The sequence below is a fragment of the Pinus tabuliformis genome, chromosome 5_1, assembly GCF_031772625.1.
Source record: "Pinus tabuliformis cultivar Carrire ecotype Pingquan chromosome 5_1, CPIR1, whole genome shotgun sequence".
NCBI lineage: Eukaryota > Viridiplantae > Streptophyta > Pinopsida > Pinales > Pinaceae > Pinus > Pinus tabuliformis.
This window is the reverse complement of record NC_142305.1, coordinates 411782289-411804184: the sequence shown is the minus strand read 5'-3', so window position 1 is coordinate 411804184 and position 21896 is coordinate 411782289.

Genomic DNA, 21896 nt, shown 5'->3' with positions numbered 1-21896 from the left:
GAGTTCCAGAGTATGTTTGAGGTTCTGAACTAAATCCGATGAGCTCACCCACTGTAGCTGGGTTTTGCCTGAGATGAGCTTGATTTGGATCTGAAATGAGGCAGAGAGGTCAGAGATTCGTATTCCCCTGCAGATTTGAGAAGCCGCGTGTGAAGACTGGAGGGCGAGCCGTTCACTGATGTCTGAGAAAACCCTCGTTCCAGAACTGTAGCGCGTATCATCATCCTTAGCAAGGTCGAGGTCGAGCAGGAGCCCGAGAGTGGCCGAGGGTCTGGGGCCGAGAGCGATCGAAGGCCTGGAGGCGGCGGCAGATTCGTCTGCATATTCATTCTTAGCCAATACGTCTGCAGTTAGATGGGGGCTGCTATATCTAGATGCGGTAGAAGGGGACCAAGAACAGGCAGCCCTAGCGACCAGATCAGCGTAGAGTTGATGGGGGGGAGCTCTCAGGAAATGTTTGAAACCATGCATCCCAGAAATGAGAGCACCTTCCAGCGTTCCCTGCGTTGAAAACGCATTACCAGCAGCGGCACCTTCCAGCGTTCCCTGCGTTGTAAACTCATTACCAGCAGCGGCACCTTCCAGCGTTCCCTGCGTTGAAAACGCATTACCAGCAGCGGCAAGGTTGGGTACCTCGACGGCGGCCGTAACAGGGGAGGCGGCAGAAACTCTGCTAGGGTTCATCTTCGGCCTGTTCCCAGTACTTTTTTTAATGTTAATGCATTATTAACGAAAAGGAAAAAAATTAATTGAATTATAGTTAATATTACAGTAACTCATATTTAAACTTTAAAATCAATAAAATATAGTATTTAAATAATAAAAAATGATCAATTCATCAATTTTGATATATGAAAAATATAAATGGCAAATATTGAAATGATAGAAGTGATTAATACATCAAATTTAGTATTCAAGTGATAAGCTATGAAGGTCTCTCATATGGAATAAATAATATATTCAGAATCTAACTAGGCTTGTTAGAAATGCAATACTAGGTATCACCTAAATTTCCTTCTAGAATCCCTTTCCAATATATAACGTGAGAATTCTCTTGGTTAGAGAAAAAATTTAAATTGTGTGTTTGTAATGTTTAGAATTTGAACAATCTAGGTTTAAAATTTAATCTAAAGTAGTCGTCTTTAATCTACGTTTCTACTGGAAAACACACATTTGTATATAATCATTTTTTTGTATTTATAAATATTCTCATAAAAAATACCATATAAGCTTACAAACACATAAGCTCGTAATTGTGATGATTACATTAAATAGTGATTAGTGATTTGGTGGATAAGGTTTAATTCATATGATGGTTATCTATTTCCTTAGGCTTCCTATTTTCTATTGATGGTGTTGGAAAAGCTAACGTAAGTAGGCACTTCACATAGTAATTAATCTTTCCTTAAAAGATCTAGTGAAATACATACCTACTCCATGGATTTAGTACTTTACATAAATATTGATAATAAGTTGTTTTAATCGGACAAGGTGAAGGACAATCACGTGAAAGTGTATAAACAAGAAGGTATTTTTATGGGTGGGGCCCATAATACATTTGTTTTTGTCATGGAGAATAATGTAAGTGTGATTTATCAATGCATTGAATTTAGAGGAATAAAATAACCACATATTTTTTATTACATGCATTTATTTAATGCATAGGAAATATGGATGAATTTTCATGCATTTTATAATATTTACGCATTTAATTAAGGCACGAAAAGTGTGGATGAATAGGCATGAATGCTATAATATGTATGTATTTATTGAACGCACGTGAAATACGGATGAATGGGCATAGTTTTATAATTATTTCATTCTTTTTCATAGAAGGACAAGTTAATTGTGTTGATATCCTCGAAAAATTAAGTCAATTTATTTTTCATTGTTCTGTGCTTAAAAGTATAGAAGTGGACTGTGTTAATGTCTTTGAAGAATTGCATTGTTATTGTTTGTGAAGGGATAAATTAGTTTTACTAATCTCTTTGAAAAATTGCATGGTTCTTGTGTATAAAAGCATAAGTTAATGTGATAATATCTTTCAAAAATTCAATGATTATTGTGTGTAGAAACATAAGTTAACTATGTTCTTATGCATAGAGAGATAAGTTAACTATGGTGTTTTCTTCGAATTCTCGTGGTTTTATAATTGCATGGAAACTCTTAATTCATATGCATATTGCAAGTTACTATTATATGGTTAAATGTGGTTTTTCATTTTGAATATGGATAAGTAGGGGACCTTTTATAGGTGTATGCATTTCTATGATTCATTTGGAATATAGGCAAAAATAATTGTTGTTTGCATATGGTTCTTACATTAGTGACAACAAGAATGATTCTGAATTAAAATAAGTAAGTAGATTGTTACCCATAGTTTCGCAATAAGAACAATAACTATAAAATAATACCATGGTTGTGCAAATTTATTCCCATGGTTTTGGATTTTTATTATAATGCATTAAAAGCAAGGTTTAGTATATAAAAATTATGGATTTGTACTTGGTAATTGCATGTAAACGTAGAACCTTAGCTATTGAGATAACTTTGATTCAGGCATGTGCAAGAAATAGTTTTATGCCAAGAGGTATAATGCATACAACATTATTAGTGGATTTTACATAGAAATGGGATACTGTAGAGATTAAAATAAGGGACAAAAAAGGTCATAATATTTTCAGTTTTAGTAGTAATGATGTTAGACTATATTGACAATAGTGTTTGCAACAAACATTCGTTACATTTCGAAGGAATGGAGTGATAGTTTCTAAATTAACCTATTTTATAGTGATTAGAACATGTATTATAACTAATACTATTGTAGACAATAAGCTAAATATATATAATTGGTGTTTCATTTAGAGTGGAAGATATCAAGCACAATTTACAAGGGGTAATATATCACATAAAACAACCATACACTAAGCCATTATGCTTGAGGTGTTTGACAATCATGGAATTGTGTTTACTGTATTGGAATCTAGGTAATTATGCTCGACTTAAATTGATGCAAGAGCATCTAGACATGGGCCAGCAATGTGACGGGTTGGTCACATGTTGTGGCTAAGTGCAAGACTTGAGGAAGACTTAGTTGTTAAATTGTGTTAATTTCAATAAGGGTAGGTAATTAAAAGTGGTCTAGTTTAGTTAAATGTTGAGTTATAATTAAATAACTAATTCTTTCTTGTGTGGAAAGAAGCAGTTAGGTGTGACTGATGTATAACTCCTTTTTGGGTAGAATGGAACAGACAGAGAGGGAGGAGACAGGGGTTTTCCTGTAAATATATGAACAACTGAAAGGGCCATGGATTTTGAATATCTGGCCATGAACAAGAGGCTCTTTGTAATTGTTGTTTTTATCTCTGAAGAATTTGACTTTTTAGCCATATGCACATTGTTGAATTCGATTTTGTATGAATATGTTTGGTTTTAATAACCTTTGTGATGAGATTCTGCACATGGAGTTAGTTCTGGAATGTACGCATGAGTAACCTCTGGGTAAATCGGTTCTTAACAGTATATGTATCATCTGTAAATTGTAAGTGTTTTTTTCCCTGCGTGGAATCGTTGATTGGTGTGAGTGTATTCCGTGGTTGTAGATTCGAAATTGGTGGTGTATCTGAGAATAGCACTGGTTAAAAAAAATATGTAACCAATTTTGTTAAACGTTGAACACAATCCTTTTGGCAAAAAGAAATCGATGCGCATGTGATAGCCATCGATTGTTTGTTGTGTTGATTGATATGGGGTTTGGTACCTTGCTGTGATAAATGAATATGTATAGCCATCGATAGTTTGTTGGATTGGTCGTTAAGGATTTTTGGTAGTTTTCTGTTATAACCGGTAGTATTTAGTACAGATTTATGCGTAGAGCACAGGTATACAAACAAAGGATAGTGTGGTTTTAAAAACACAATTTGATTGTCAAATCGAAGGCGTTGAATAGTGAAGGTCTCATCTACTGAGCGATTATGTGGTGAGTTTGCAGAACTTTGTTTCGGTGCAGAGCCAGAGAGCATCAAATGGAGATGATGAGAAGCCAAAGGTCGATGTGTGGGGTATGAATTTTCCAGGTTGAGCTTTTAAAGCATGGGCACATTATTTTTTTATTGAACTTTGATTTTAGAATCCAGCCATATGTGAATGTTGATCGGATTGAGTGTTTAATACATGATTTTGCTATGCAATGGGTTAATAACCATAATGAGGGATTTAAAAAGAAGCTTCAACATATAACAATGATGAGGCTGCCAGAATTCGAGTCATAGGCGGGATGTTGAATTTGGGAATGCGTTTTTATATGCATGAGAAGAGTAATGATTCTGGGTTTGCAGGGTAGACCTGCATCAAGTGGTATCAGAGTTGGAATAGCTCTGTGTGGAGATTTAATTTTTCAGTTAGATTAATTGCATGTGTTAATATCAGATTTTGGAACTGATGAAGATTGCAACGCAGATATGCAAGTGCACTTGAGGAGGTGAAGCAAGATCAATAGGATCTTGAAGGTGAGTTGTTAGATGATATTTGACACTGGTTTGAAAGTTGTTTGCAGAATTTAGGTTGCAAGTTGATTGAAGAAAGTCTCAGTGGGAGGAAGCAGATCACCGCTGAGGTGCAGTGATGAAGGGGTCCAGCAAGGGATTCTAGGTGAATGTGGCAAAACCTAAAGATTCAACAGAGGTTGAATGAAAAGGACAAGTGTGTTCTTGAAAGTTTCAGATGAGTGAAGCCTGAAGGAGCAGTGGAGAAATGCTCAAAAGGTACCAGTAGAGGACCGGGTGATTACCAAAAGACCAGATCTAGAGGGAAGGATTGGTGAGGTAAGTGGCAACAGGAGAGTTTGCTGTTGTAGAGGCTTGGTGCAACTCATGGGTGAGAAACTCATAGCGAGGAAGATGACTACTGAAAGTCATAAAGGAGAGAGCAGAGGTTCAGAAAGAGGCCATAGCAAAAAGAGGTAGAAGGAATATGCCAAGGCAAATGGCATATTGAAGCAGTTGACTGATGAAGAGTATGAGAAAGGGAAAGCTGAGATAGCAATGCAACTTGGGTTATTGATGGAGTTGTTACAGGAGAATATGAAAGACCAGAGACATGGTTGGACCATGAGGAAGACAGTGAAGTGGCAGAGGCTACAACAAGAAAGAGATCAACAGATAAACATGCAGTTAAGAGAAGAGTTGAGGAAGCTCGAGCAGATGATGAGTATACAATTGAGACATGAAAAACTCAGAGCAGCTGATTTGAAGGTGGAGGTTTTCATTGGTGAAACAGAAGAGGAGATCATTGATGATTTCTTGAACTATTGGGTAAATCCAGAACAGCTGAATAATGTAAAACCTTGTATTTTTGTAGCTGACAATTGCGATGTGACAACAAGATTTACTGAGCACGATGCGCAATCTTGTCAAGCTGTCACAAGTATGGGGAAGAATCTTTCAGGAGATAAGTACTTGGAAGAAGAAAGAAGCAATGTGTTTGTACTTGAAGCTGTTGCAGCAGAGGGAGGAGATCAAAAAGAAGAGGCGGAGAGAATAAAAGAGCAGAAGGCAAAAGCTCTTGCAAAATTGGAAGAGTTGATCAAAAGGGCTACAACATTTTAGGAGGGAGGAAACCCTAGAGGTGAAACCATATCTAGTGGTCCAGTAGCATCTGAAGCTATGCAGCAAGAGCAGGTCATTGTCCGTCAAAATAAAAATTCAGAATTATTACATATTGCTCCTGGCAAGATAGAAAATATTCTTGGCGGTAGCTTTGTCGATGGTAACTGTATTACCAATGAATATGAAAGAAGGCGACCAAATCTTAGGGAGCAAAATGGTCTTCTTAAAGAGCGGGACACCCATTCCGATAGTGATGCCATTCAAGTTTCAGATGTGGCTGCAGCTGAAAGGAACTTTGGAAAGAATGATGTTTGTGATATCCCTATCAATGTTGCGAAATATCAACAGGGAAAACAGGAAAGTTTTCTAAGGACGAACAATGTGAGCAAGGAAGACCTAAATCATTATATGAAGGCGAATGAATAGAAGGGCCATGTGAAAGGGAGAGGAATTTCTGACACTACTACTCTGAATGAAGCTCCTATGATTATAATGCAAGATATGAAAGTTTCACCCAGTACTTTGACTCGGAGAACTGAAACTTTGCTAACAGTTGTACCTGTGCCAGAGTCAGATTTCTCTAGGAATGTGAATCAACGCCATCAGTTCGGATTTCCAAAGCAAACTCGCATTCATCCAAAGACAAAGCAACAATATGTTGAAGATGAAAAATCTTTGAGCTTTCAGCCATCAACACTCGAGAAGACTAGGCAGCCTGTAGCACCAAGCAGTGGAAATTCTGTGGAGTTGGTTACTGAAAATGGTGGGATCCACATGTCAGGTAGTTCTATGTTTAAAACAAGTATGCCATTAAGCATTCCAATTGATGCCAGTGGTAATGATGGTGCTTCTGTAGTCTGCAAGAAGAAAAATAACAGAAATGTAGAAAGCAAACATAAGACTGATAAGCAGGTCATAAATGTCAGTTTTATAGGGTCATCACAACATGATATCAGTATGTTTACATAGACTAATAGAATTGGTGAGGATTCAAAAGATGGAGTAGAAAATGTAATTAGTAATTCCATCAAAGAAGTAAATAGTGATGTTGGTATGCAGAATGGAAAATCTGAATTTACTTCTGTAGGAGCTGGTGGGAATCATGTCAATATAGTCCATGATGCTCTGGGAGGCCAAGGAAGCATTATTAGAATATATGATGCAGAGGGAAAACTTGGAAACTCCTTGGAGTAAAATCAACACACGGAAGTGTTGATGAAAGAAAAAGTCCAAAACAACAAGTTGAAACTCTGTTGAAAGGAGACACATAGTGTAGATGTGTGAGACAACAGAAGAAGCAGCTGGACAGTGGCAACCAGCTAGAGCAGGAAGGGAGAATTAATGAAGATGACCAACAAGAAGATTGACTGGAAACATAGACTGAGAACATAAAGAAATTGAGGTTGCAACAGATCAGGAGGAAAATGCTAGCAGCATCAGGAAAGGTGAAAAATCAAGCATTAAAACATTTTTCGCAAGTTAAAAGAATGTGTCTAAATGGTCCGGATGCCACCCAAAGGCTTGAAGAGACCGAAACAGTAGTAAAAAAAACTAGATTTATTGAGGCCATCTGAGTGAATGATCTGGTGAATCATTCGGTTGTTGAACCCATTGATTTTCATTCAATAAAGGTGGAGCTACAACATGGAATAGAAGGAGGAAATAAAACATTGGAATTTATAAAGAAGGTGATGGAAGACTTCAAGAATCTAGAAAACATACGTAGAAGGTGTGCATTTCAAATGGTATTGCAAGCAAAGGATTTACTGGAGGTGATTTCTCCGAATGGAAAGAAATTCACTGTTTGTGATGACATCCATGGTTAGTATTATGACCTTTTTAACATCTTTGCGGAGGTTATAGAAACTACAGATACTCTCATTAAAGAGGCAGAAAACACTGTTGCCAACGAAATGGAAAAGTGGCAACTAGAGAAAAAAGCTTTGGAGCTGAAGAAATTGGAAACTGATAATGAATTGAAGATAATTGAAGATGCCGATGCAAAACTCAAAGAATAAATTAATGATTTTGTTAGGGATGACATGGAAGAGCAAATAATCCTTTTTAATACTCGAGAAACATTGATGCAAGAGCTGCAACATCTGCTCACCTTGGTTAAAGCTAAGGAAGAAGAGATATCAGAAAGTGATATGCAAATTCAAAGTGTTGAAAAAAGGATTTCTGATAGAGTGTCCAAGTTTGAAGAAAATCTTATAGGAACAAAAGAAAAGTCTGAAGAACTATAGTGTGTATTAGACGAACTTTATACTAACTCTGAAATTCTTTCCATGAAGAAAATGGAAGTTGATAAGTTGCTTATCTCAATGGAACAAAAGAGGGTAAACCTCGTTCGGTTGGCTGACAATGCTGGGGATGAGGGAAGGGTACTTCAGGAGTTGGTGGATTTGAGGAAATTGATAGTTTCATCCTTTTTGTAATCCAGAGAAAATAAGGTGAAACTGGCTAAGAAGGAGGAACAAATTTCACAAGAAGTCCAAGGGTTGAGACAGCAGGTTGTAGCTACAAGGTCATCTCTTCAGGAGCTTTCATCTGCAAAAGCTAACCTCAATCAAGAGATCACTTCCATGGAAAAAAAACTATTGTTCATTGATAAAAGGGGTCCAGAACTCGAAGTCGAAAATAAATTGGCAGCTGCAACAAGAAATTTCAAGAAAGTTGGCTCGGTTGCTGCTGAGGCAAAGGCATTGAGCTTGGAGAAGGATGATGTCAGCCATAAAATGGAGAGGGCTTTTTCAGATTTTCAGAAGCTGGAGGAAGAAATAAAAGGCAAAGTTCCTGAGATTCAGGAGGCTAAAAATCTCATTATTTCAAAGGAAAGAGATGCAACAATGGCAAGATGTGAGAGACTTAGATTAGTTGCTGCCTGTGCAAGGGATGAATGGTCTGCAACACTTGAGGTTGAAGATATCGAGGAAGCAGGAAATTTTCTTGCAGAGGCAGAAGCTGCATATTCTAAAGCTAACAAGATTCAAGAGGTTTGCAACTTTAATGGTGACCTGAGAAGGAAGATGAAGCAGGAAGCAGCTGGCATGCCACCTAAACGGAGGAGCAGAGCATATGGACAACTCTAGGACAAAGTCTGTGATCGAGGAGGAATTTTTCTTCATTCCTTCTTGAAAGCACATGATCAGGAGATCATGAATGTTTTCAAGCATGAGAGTCTAATGGAGGAGCATCTAGACTTGGGCCAACAATGTGACTGGGTGGTCACATGTTGTGGCTAAATGCAAGACTTGAGGAAGACTTAGTTGTTAAATTTTGTTAATTTCAATAAGGGTAGGTAATTAAAAGTGGTCTAGTTTAGTTAAATGTTGAGCTATAACTGAATAAATAATTCTTTATTGTGTGGAAAGAAGTAGTTAGGTGTGACTGATGTATAACTCCTTTTTGGGTAGAATAGAACAGGGAGAGAGGGAGGAGACAGGGGTTTTCCTGTAAATCTATGAACAGCTGAAAGGGCCATGGATTTTTGAATATCTGACCATGAACAAGAGGCTCTTTGTAGTTGTCATTTTTATCTTTGAAGAATTTGACTTTTGAGCCATATCCACATTGTTGAATTCGATTTTGTATGAATATGTTTGGTTTTAATAACCTTTGTGATGAGATTCTGCATATGGAGTTAGTTCTGGAATGTACACAGGAGTAACCTCTGGGTAAATCGGTTCTTAACAGTATATGTCTCAACTGTAAAATGCAAGTGTTTTTTTTTTCCCTGCGTGGAATTGTTGATTGGTGTGAGTATATTCCGTGGTTATACATTCGAAATTGGTGGTGTATCTGAGAATAGTACTGGTTAAAAAAATCTGTAACTGATTTTGTTAAAAGCTGAACAGAATCATTTTGGCAAAAAGAAATCGATGCGCATGTGATAGCCATCGATTGTTTGCTTCGTCCATTGATATGGGGTTTGGTTCTTTGCTGTGATAAATGAATATGTATAGCCATCAATCGTTTGTTGGATTGGTCGTTAAGGAGTTTTGGTAGTTTGCTATCATAACTGGTAGTATTTAATACAGATTTATGCGTAGAGCACAGGTCTACAAACAAAGGACAGTGTGGTTTTAAAAACCCAATTTGATTGTAAAATCGAAGGCATTGAACAATGAAGGTCTCAGCTACAGAGTGATTCTGTGGTGAGTTTGCAGAACTCTGTTTCGGTGCAGAGCCAGAGAGCGTCCAATGGAGATGATGAGAAGCCAAAGGTCAATATGTGGGGTATGAATTTTCCAGGTTGAGCTTTTAAAGCATGGGCACATTCTTTTTTTTATTGAACTTTGATTTTAGAATCCATCCATATGTGAATGTTGATCGGATTGAGAGTTTGATACATGATTTTGTTGTGCAATGGGTTTATGACCGTAATGAGGGATTTAAAAAGAAGCTTCCACGTATAACAATGACGAGGTTGCCAGAATTCAAGTCATAAGCGAGATGTTGAATTTATGAATGCATTTTTATATGCATGAGAAGAGTAACGATTCTGGGTTTGCAGGGTAGACCTGCATCATAAATATTATGCTTTTTTGGAAAATTTTAACACAAGGGATAGACTCAGTTTTTTCCTCATGAAATATTTAATAAAAGAAAGACTTGCTAGTTTTTCTCTTTAGGGTTTGAAAAGGTATATGAGAGGTTTCTTATGTGTTTTCCTGTTATGTTATGTTGATGATAGTAAGAAAAACCACTAGCACCCAAAACATACATTAACGTGTTTTTATTAGTGAGACACATAATATATTTGATCTTATTTTGTATTCATGGAGGATAATAGTCATAGTTTTATCAATGCATAACATATTACATTTACAACAAAAAATAACCACATGCACTTATTTAATGCATGATAAATATAAATGTATAGGCCTGCATTTTATAATATTTATGCATTTATTTAATGCATGTGAAATATGCAAGAATAGACATGCATTTATAATATTTATGGATTTATTAAATACATGTGAAATAGGGATGAATGGGTATGTATTTATAATTGTATGGTTGTTTTGGATAAAAGTATAAGTTAACTATTTTAATCTGCTTAAAAAATTTCATGGCTCTTGTGTGTAACATGAAATGTTAACTATTTTAATCCCCTTGAAAAATTGCATGGTTGTTAATGGTAAAAGGGTAAGTTGATGTGTTAATTTCCTTGAAAAATGGCATGCTTCTTGTAGGTTTCCTATGATAATTTCGTTGAGAAGGTTTTAGAGATAAGTTAAATATTTTATATAGATAAGTTAACTATGATGTTATTTTTGAAAAATCATGGTCTTATAATTGCATGCACACTACTCATTCGCATGTAGATTGTAAGTTAATATTATATAGTTAAATGTGGTTTTTCATTTGGAATATTAATAGGGGAGCTTTTAGTATAGGGAATTTGGAATATATGAAAAAAGAAAGATGCTTGTATATATTGTTACATGGGTAATAACAAGAATTATTTTGAATTAGAAGAATTAGAACAAATAAATAGGTTGTTACCCATAATATTGGAATACAAAGAATAATTAGAAAATAATACCGTCGTTGTGCACATGTATTTCGATAGTTTTTCATTTTTATTTGAATGCACTAAAAGTAATGTTTAGAAGATAATAATTATGGATTTTCTTGAGTTAAATAGTGATGGATTTGTAGTTGATAAATGCATGTAACATTAAAATATTATCTGTGGACATGAATCTTATTTATGCATATGAAAGAAAGTTTCAGGAAAAGAGGTATAATGAATACAATATTATTAATGGTTATGACATAGGAATGAGAATCAATAAAGATTAAACATGTGATGATAAAGTTAATAATATTTTCAGTTTTGATAGTCATGATGTAAGAATATACGTATGATAGTGTTTGCAAGAAAGAAGTAAGAAAGAATCATGACTTTGAAAACAATGGAGTGATAGTTTTTGTAGTAATCTCTTTTGTAGTCATATGAAGATGGATTATAACTAATAATATTGGAGATGATGAGATCAATATGTATAATTATTGTTACCTCTAGAGTGGAAAATCATCAAACACAATAAAAGGGGTAACCTATCACAGAAAAAACCATACCTCAGAGACAATGTATGGTTTATAACTAATAATATTGCAGATAATGAGATCAATATGTATAATTATTGTTACCTCTAGAGTGGAAAATCATCAAACACAATAAAATAGGTAACCTATCACAGAAAAAACCATGCCACAGAGCCACTGTACTCGAGGAAAATGTGGGTTAAACTGTTTGTGAAACATGACATCATGTTTAATATATTGAGATATAGTTAATTATACTGACATTAATGGTTATATTTGTTTGTAATATTTCAACAATGAACAAAGGGTGGAATGCTTTTTTTCGATTGAGTGAGGGGTGAAATTCCTCATGAAACATTCAATAGAATAAATGTTTGTTGTTTTCTCTCTTCAAGGTTTCCATGTCATATCGATGTCCATGTATGTGTTCTTTTTTTATCTTGATGCTATAAATAGCTTTCATGACATTGAAACTCACATAATTCAATGTGTTATTAACAAATCTGGTTACGTGAACAAGAAAAATGTTAATGATGTAAAGTTACAACAGAAAATGTTATGCTTACAAATTGCATTAATGGTTATTACTTTATGAGATTTGCTATTCATTTTTGTAGGTTACTTTTGTGAATTATCATGATTATATCATTTTATTATCAAAGGAGTATGTGATAAGTCATTTGGGAATATTACATGCTGGTAAAACTAGCAAATATTTATATTCCTATGTAATTTGTATGTCCTATATCGAGGCATGTTACAATTTGTATCAAAGAAAACGTTGTAGGATTAGAATCTATTACTTTCCATAATAACGAGAAAGAGAAGAGGTATGATGCAATCAGTTGAAGTTCATTTATAAGGCTAAAGAAATTATATTTGAATGTGTGCATTAGACTACATTGAACATGGAATGCATAACATTGTTAATGATTTATTCAAAGAATAATAATGTGATGAATTACTTGACGGATATCAATGCTAATATAATTTTATTCGTTATGATTGATAAAATATAGTTGCAATTTGTTTGCATTGAATTATAACTAAATTATGGAGAACTTTGAACACTCACACAGTAAATAGTTGTAGTGTGCATTAACTAATAATTTTCATATCCATGCTATTATGGTAATGCTTAATGATGCTTTAGAAGAAATTGATTGGAATTGCAATGCACTGCTTATGATTTTGAGAAAAGAATGAATGTGTGCATTTCTTTTTCAATAATGAAAATAAGTGATCATGAAAGAATGTAGTATGGGAATAGTTGTATTTCGCATTATTGCTAACATGCTAGAATGTTTAAAAAAAACAGGAAAGAGTCCTCTGGAATGTTGATATAAGAAATAAGTTAAGTCATAGGTATTGTTGAGTAAACTAATGTGTAATATGATCATATGGCTAATGGTTGATTTTATCTTGTTTCATAATTACCTTGGATGTTGACTCGATATAAGGAAGATTGATGGAATTATCTATTTAGTAAATTTGACTCTCCTCATGTCGATTAGCATGGCATGGTATGATACATTTTGTTAAAAAAATTAATGGCATCATTTTTGGTAATTGCAATTCTAACCAATTGTATGAGATTTATCGACAAACTATTATACTTATCCTATCTCTATGTTTGTTTATGACTTGTAAATTTTCACAAGTATTTGTTATCTACCATCACTTACTAACGATAAATTAGTTTTCTTGTATGAGTAAATCTTTTCATTGAATTATATGCATATTAAGATAATATTCAAGAAAATAAGATGACTAGAGAAGTGAATATTTGTTTAAACATGCATGTCATAAAGAACCTAGATCATGATAACAATAATGTCTTATAAAATTGACTGTTTAATAGAAATGCATTATTATGTCAATAATAAGACTATATATGAATAGGGTTGTTTCCTTTTATATGAACATTCATAAGTGGTATCTAATATGACAAGGGAAATAAATTAAATATTTTCCAATAGTGGGAATGCATGAGATGAAATTGATTATGTATGTTCTACAAAGTTACTGATAAAACTAGTAGCAACTAGGTATTTTTGATTACATTGATTTCTCAAACCTTACATATGACAATGTAATTCTACAAGTTGATGATTCAAAGATTATCTTAGTATAAATAAGTCACATGCATCTAACAAAATATTACATTTTCATCCTTTGTGAATACCTTTTGCGACAATATGTATTAAACCTAATCAGTTTGGTCAATTATGTTGTAGAATTGTGGTGTCTTCATTAATATTGCTAAGGAGAATCTGGATGGGATTTCAAAACTATTGAGATTAATTAATTTTTTTATTAGAAAAGTTTTTTTAATTGATTTAAAGTTAGTAATGTTGCATAATGACTTATGGTTAGACAAATATTCTTGAAAATGAAATATCAGTTGCATGGATTAGAACTCTGGTGGATGATAACATTTGGATGGGAAGGATTATATACATGAGAAGGCCATGTTTTCCTTAATTGTTGTTATGGAAAAAATCTCCATGATTCTTTTTATTACTTTATATGTATTATTTGAAAGATGTATCATTATTTCTTATGCTTACTATTAATGCATGGAATTTTTTGATGTATTTGAAAAATTGATAGGACCAACAACTTCTTACTTTTTTGAAGTATTAAGAAACCTTGATGCACGTGAAAATGAAATGCATCTTTAGTTTATTTGACATGATGTTTTGTACATAATTGACATAATTTTGTAAAGAGTATGGTTTTATGAAGTACATTTTTTTATTGATGTCATTAGTATGATCAAGGAGCAGTAACTTAATACCAACATACTGATATCACAAGGTTTTCGGTGGCATGAAAGTTAAGAACTAGTGAATGATAAAAGGCTACAATGTGTTTTGCAACTAGAAATGTGAAGGTATAATGTTTACTGTTATGAAAATATGAGATGTACTATTTGTATATAACACATATAGCTATGTTTTTTTTTTCTTTTTATAAAATGCATGTTGATTATTATGTGGGAAAATTGAAACAAACAAGACCCACATGACATGAGATGTTAGTCATGATTCCTGTGAATTGTTCAATTTTGGGGGACACTCTAATTGAAGGCCTAAGGCACGAGGATGTATAGGTAGTAAGGCATGAAATTTTTCAAGGATACATGAGCTGGTAGGAATCATAAGTTGGTAAATATAAATGCTTCACGAAAGCATTAATAATGATGGAAACCAAGTTATAACTTAATTTTTATAGTTAATTGTATATGAATATTTACAAACAATGTCAATGAAGGGTGGTAATTCCATTTTAAAATCACTTTGTAAGATGACATGTAGCTGAAAAGCCAAAAAGTAAGAAGTAAATATTCTTTGAGAATGTAAATATTTATTGGTGAACTGAAATAATTTTATTTACTATTATTTTTTGGAATATTAGAGGAGTGACCACATGAGAGTTTATACTCCTTGCACCCAGGAAACAATGAAAATCAGTTATGGTCCACGAATGGACTAAAAAATTCCTCCATTCATCCAAGGGGACCAGCAAGAGAGACCATGAAAGGAGACAAATCTCATTGGTTGAAGACCACAAGAAGCTAACATGACTATAGATAAATGTTAGAGGTGTGATATCACAAACAACAGCTCTCCAACTTTATAATTTCTTTCTAAGCCATAATAAATAATGGGGACCCTTTATTTTTGTTTTAGCTTTTATAATTTCGAAATGAATCTAAAAGGGATATTAAATGCATAATGATTAAAGAGGAAAACAAAGTTAAACCTTTATCAGAATAACTTTATCGGAACAACCTTAGCGAAGCCTTTTCAAAAAAAATTACAAAGTTCTCCCCATCCTATATACGATGTCCCAAGGTTCTGAGATAGTTTACTTATGTTTGAATGTTGTTGTATTAGGTTTTACTTTATCAAGAGTTAATTCATCATAAATGTTATTTAAAAGAACTTATGAAAATTGTCTTCTCTAAGATGCTTTAACATATAAACTCGTTGCATATCGAAGCATCCACATCTCGAAACATATTATATTGAAAGATTACTTATCTTGGGATTCTTAGTATCAAAGATCTCAATATCAGGAAAACGATATATCATAACTTTATTTTAAATTTCCCTCTGATATTTTTGTTCTCATACCCAATGTGGAATTATCATATGGTCTCATTTACATTAGCTTAAGTGAATTAACATTTAATTATTGGCCTTGGTTTTTGTAATTGATACTTTTAAAAGGAATTTTATGCTTTGTTTATGATTTTACGTAGATTCTGTGTGTTGAAAATATTCTTTGCTAAGACTCTACCTCAACTTCTAGATTGACAGAAGAAAGGAGGAAAGGTGGTAGAGCTAAAAAGAAGGCTCCACAACAACAATCTGTCGGTCCACTTCCAGAAGAGCGAGATGATAAAGTTCCAGGAGCAGAATTATTTTTAGATATTGTCTGTGCTAGAGATATTCGAGTTACTTCATGGAAATCAATTTATGAGTACTTACAAAGAAAGAACCATGGATTTACTAAAAGGATAGTCACTAGTCATGAAAACATTGTCGTTTCGGAAGCCACTGCTAGTGATGTTACCAACTCTTTCCTCCATATAATTGTAGCGATTCTACGATTAATGCCTTACATGGATATGGTCCATTGGGTAGTAGAAAATTTGGACATATCTGATAGCAATTTTCAAACTATTAAAGGGAAAGTAATTAGGTCTTTAACCAGCAAGGATTTATAAGGCATGTACAATTTTACAAGTCCTCAGTTTGTATGTAATAAAAAATAGGTCTAGGCTTTCATAAAAGAGCATGGGCTAGCCCTCAGATCAAATACGACAATGGAGACACGACCCAAATAAGCATAAAGAGGAGATAACTTGTAAGTACTAGCTTGATTCTCTCACTGCTCCTTTATCCCAAGTTGCATCTATGATGTATTGATTGCATGCACAACCTAATGTGTTTCTATTCCTGAACATATGGGTAGCTTTGATTGATGGGGCTTTTGAGGGGTATACATTTGATTCGGATACCATACATTCTGATAAATTGGCTTCTCATATACTAGATTTTCGGTAAGGTAGAATAGTTTCTTAAAATAAGTTAACCCCTTTTTATATGTAGGCCTATGCTATGGATGCTCTATGGATTTTCCCCCTACAAGTTATGAATCGACTACTCAGGATTGTAAGCATGTCCATATCTATCATGATATCCTATGGAAATCCAAGTATTTTCAAACTCTATACCAGATAAGACACAGGGTTATGATTCCAATATTTGAAACCATCCTTGAGTCTCGATGACCAAGAATATCTCAAGAAACCATGGATAACCTTTAGAAATTCAGCAATTGGTTTGAAGAAGAATTATTTACTTATATTAGAGTTTTTGGTAGCCTTTTTTATCCTCATGTTTTATACATTCTTGATAATGTAATCAACATCAAAGTAGCTTATGAGACACTAGGTTATGGTATCAATCAAGTATTGAGATAATTAAATTAAAGGGCATGCTTTGTTTTTCCTATAAGATTCAATATATTTGCATTGGACAATCACCACCATTCTGAAAGAGAGATCCTTGTTATTGAAGCTCTAAAATTTCCAATTGTCACCAATCGAAAATATGACTTAGATTTAATGGTATATAATTTTATTACATCTCAAGGGCTTACAAATTTTATTCATGAAGACGGTAAATTTGATGATATGTTTGTATAGTCTTCTTCATATCCTACAATGTTGTAAAGAGTGGAAGAACATTTATTTATAGAGGAGAAAAGTCAATTTGTTCAATACAAATATTGTTGGATAGCTAACCTTTCATTAATTTGTTAGAGTTACCTTAGGAAAAGTCATTAGTGTCAAACTGTTGGGTCCCTATAATACTAGTGATTACCCCATTACTATTGTAGTTATACCCCTTATTTATATTGTTGTGCCCTATTACCCCCCTATTGTTGTTAGTATAACCCACTTATTATATTGATGTACCCATGTAGTGCCCATATTGTTACTATTGTGCCACATAGAAGCCCACTATTGTTATTGTTGTGCCCTACAATATTATTGTTATGTAGGCTTTGATTGTATTGGGACCACTTAGACTCCTATATATAGAAAGGAGGTATTTTCATTTGTATCATCCAAGAATTGTTCATTTATGTAATGTAAAGGAGGTTGCCCCCTCGAAGAGGCTGAATTCTAAGGCGTGGATCTCTCTTTTCTATCTTTTTGTGAGCTGGTTTCATAACATTTGGTATCAGAGCTTTGGATTCTAGGGTTTCGCTGCTCCAAATAGGTCATCGTGGCATTTTCGCTATAATTTGTTTTCTGTGACGTTTCAAAAGTTGCAACAAAAACCCATTTGAGAATAATTGGCGTTGAACTTTGGGTCCAAATTTCAGAGCTTTTAGCGTGACATTTTCGGAGATATGATCTGAGGAATTTGGCCTTTTTGTAGACTCCTGAATTACATTCAAAACAGGTGACCTGGGGAAAATCGTCATAACGCTCTCTCTGAGGATCGGATTGAAATTTCATAAAAAGGTACAAAAAGAGGACGGACTGTAGTTTTTTGTGGGTGAGTTTCAGATTCAAAGGTTGAAACAGTGACTCGTGGCACGTCGTACAAGTTCGCTCTACTGAACCAGTCTAAAATCAAGTCACTGTGGGAGATTTCACATAACTCTTCCTTGGAGAATCCAATTGGGCTCAGACTTGTGGCATTGGAAAGAGGACACAGAAGGCTACTACAGATACCAATTTCAGAACTGGATGATCCGAAATTACAGAGATACATCAGATTCAATATCAGGCTTCTATAAAGTGAAAAAAGGTGTGTAGTTTTTTTTAAAATTTTTGTGTAAGCTTGGTTTAACGGAATTCAAAGGGCATAGTAAAGCATTATTATCGGTAACTGATGCCCAGAGGAAAGAAAATGCAAACACCTAGTAAGGAACCTGAAAGCTCTAGCATGACTCATGAAGAAGAGGAAGAAATGCTACATGATATATCAAAATTACAAGAACAAGTGCAACAAATGTCACGCTCACAAAAGCTAACAAAAGCTAAGATAAGTGGTGTGGAATCTAAGATAAATGGCATGGAATCTAAGATAAATGGCGTGGAATCTAAGGTAAATGGCGTGGAATCTAAGATAAAGGGCAGGGAAGCTAAGATGGATGGCATAGAAGCTAAGATGGATGGCATGGAAGCTAAGGTGAATGGCATGGACGCTAAAATTGATGGCATGGATGATAACATGGATGAATTGAAGAAGTTGCTACAAGAAAGGGTCACTAATGGTGAAAAGGTAGTAAAGGAAACTCATGATGAGAACAAAAGAAATGTTAATCATGATTCCATAGACTCTAATGTTGGATCGAAGACTCACCATGTTCCAAAAATCGATATGAGGAAGTTTGATGGCAAGGATCCCGCCACATGGATATTACAGATGGAGCAATTCTTCGATCTCAATAATGTGCAAAACACACAAAAGGTACGTATGGCAACTTTATATTTGGAACCAAATCAGTTTGTATGGTATCAATGGCTTTGTTCTCGTAAACAATTTATCACTTGGGCAATTTTTACGGAAGAATTGATAGCACATTATGAGGATACAAAAAGCAACACTTTTTTTAGCCAATTGATAAGTCTCAAACAAAAGGGTTCAATAATGGAGCACATTGAGGAGTTCCAAAAATTGAACATAAGGGTAAAAGATATTCCAGAGGAGCATAGGATTGATGTGTTCATAGGGTCTTTAAAGGATAATATCCAACATGATGTGCGCCTTTGGGAACCTGATTCATTAGAGAAGGCATTCAGGTTAGCAAGAAAAATGGAAAGCAAAATTATGGCAACTAGGAAGCATACCATTCACAACTATAAAGACGGAAGTGTTGTTGCCCATAGTCTTCCACAACCTACAAGGTTGACACCACAACAATTGGAAGAAAAAAGAGCAAAAGGGCTTTGTTACAATTGTGATAGCAAATACACAAAAGGTCATAAGTGTGCTGAGAAGAAATTATTCTACATAGATTGTGAAGAGGAAGAAGAAAAGGAGCAAGAAAGGTCAAAAGAAGAGGATATATTCCAGGAACAAAGCCTAGATGAAGAACAAATAAATCCGACCATATCTTGTAATGCATTGGCGGGAATTACCACTCCTCAAACCATCAAGATAGAAGGACAAATCAAGAAGAAAAAGGTAATAGTGTTGATTGATTCAGGAAGCACCCACAATTTTATTCATTGTAGGGTAGCAAAAGAATTGAATTGCTTCCTATATCCAGCACCAGAGTGTCAAGTGATGATTGCAAATGGAGGAACAATAAATTGCTCTGGAAAGTGCCATAATATCAAGCTATCCATGGGAGAATATGTATTGACTAGCCCAATGCTTTCCATTCCAATGGGAGGTGCTGATGTTGTACTAGGAGTCCAATGGCTACAATCCTTGGGTACAATAGCTTTTAATTTTCAAGAACTTTTCATCAAATTTTCTTGGAAGGAAAGGAAGTTGAATTAAGGGGTATTGCAGGGAAACCAGGAAAGATAATCAGCTCTAATGGTATGACAAAGCTTCTAAAAAAGGAGCAAAGAGGTGTAATTGCACAATTATGTTCGCTAGATGTTTCCACATTGGAATCATCTATTTCTCCAGATCTCCAAAAAGTCTTGGACAATCATTCCAAGGTATTTGAGACTCCCAAAGGTCTCCCACCTATGCGTGATCATGATCATGCTATTCATCTGATTCCAGGAAGTGTTCCTCCAAACATCAGGCCGTACAGATATCCCTATGTCCAAAAAAGTGAAATTGAACGTATGGTTGCAGAAATGCTAGAGGCTGGTATAATTCAACCGAGTCAAAGTTCTTTCTCAGCTCCAGTAGTATTGGTGCACAAGAAGGATGGATCATGGCGCATGTGTCCAGATTATAGGGAGCTCAACAAGCTCACTATTAAAGATAAGTTCCCCATTCCTGTTATTGATGAATTACTGGATGAATTGCATGGATCAATTTACTTCACCAAGTTGGATCTTCGTTCGGGATATCATCAAATCAGAATGAAGATTGAAGACATTCCAAAAACGGCATTTAGAACTCATGAGGGTCATTATGAATTTTTGGTCATGCCTTTTGGCCTTACCAATGCACCTTCAACATTTCAAGGTTTGATGAATTCAATTTTCAAACCATTCCTTAGAAAATTTGTGTTAGTATTTTTTGATGATATACTAATCTACAGCAAGTCTTGGAAGGATCATGTTGAACATGTTGACAGGGTGCTACAACTATTGGAGGAGAAACAATTATATGCAAAAAGATCCAAATGTTTCTTTGGAGTCCAGGAGGTGGAATATTTGGGTCATATTGTATCTCATGAAGGAGTTAAGGTAGACCCTAGCAAAATTAAAGCCATTAAGGAATGGAAAATCCCCACATCCATAAAGCATCTGCGAGGATTTCTTGGGTTGACAGGGTATTATCGCAAGTTTGTTAAGAATTATGGGAGAATAGCAGCACCTCTAACAACATTATTGAAGAAAGATTCATTTTCATGGACTCCGGAAGCAACAAAGGCCTTTGAACATCTTAAAGAGGCAATGTGCCAAGCACCGGTCTTAGCTACACCGGACTTCACAAAAACCTTTATTGTGGAATGTGATGCTTCAGGAAATGGAATTGGTGCTGTTCTAATGCAAGATGAAAGACCCATTGCTTTTGAAAGTCGTCCAATCAAGGGAAAGTTTTTAAGCAAAGCTATTTATGAGAAGGAAATGTTGGCAATACTCCATGCACTTAAGAAATGGCGACCCTACCTAATGGGAAGACACTTCAAGGTAAAAACGGATCATGATAGCCTTAAATACTTTTTAGAACAAAGATTATCCTCTGAAGAGCAACAAAAGTGGGTCACAAAGATGTTGGGTTATGACTTTGAAATCATCTACAAAAAAGGGAAGCAAAATGTGGTGGCAGATGCACTCTCAAGAAAGGATGAGGATGTGGAAGCATTGTTGTGTGCCATTTCTATTATCCAACCAGATTGGATAAACGAAGCAAGGGAGGAATGGAAGAATGACGAAGAAGTGTGGGCACTTATTCGAAAGCTACAACAAGATTCCAGTACTTCTGATACATTTAGCTGGAAAAATGATTCGTTATGGTACAAAGATCGCTTATACCTCTGTAAGAATTCCCAGCTAAAACA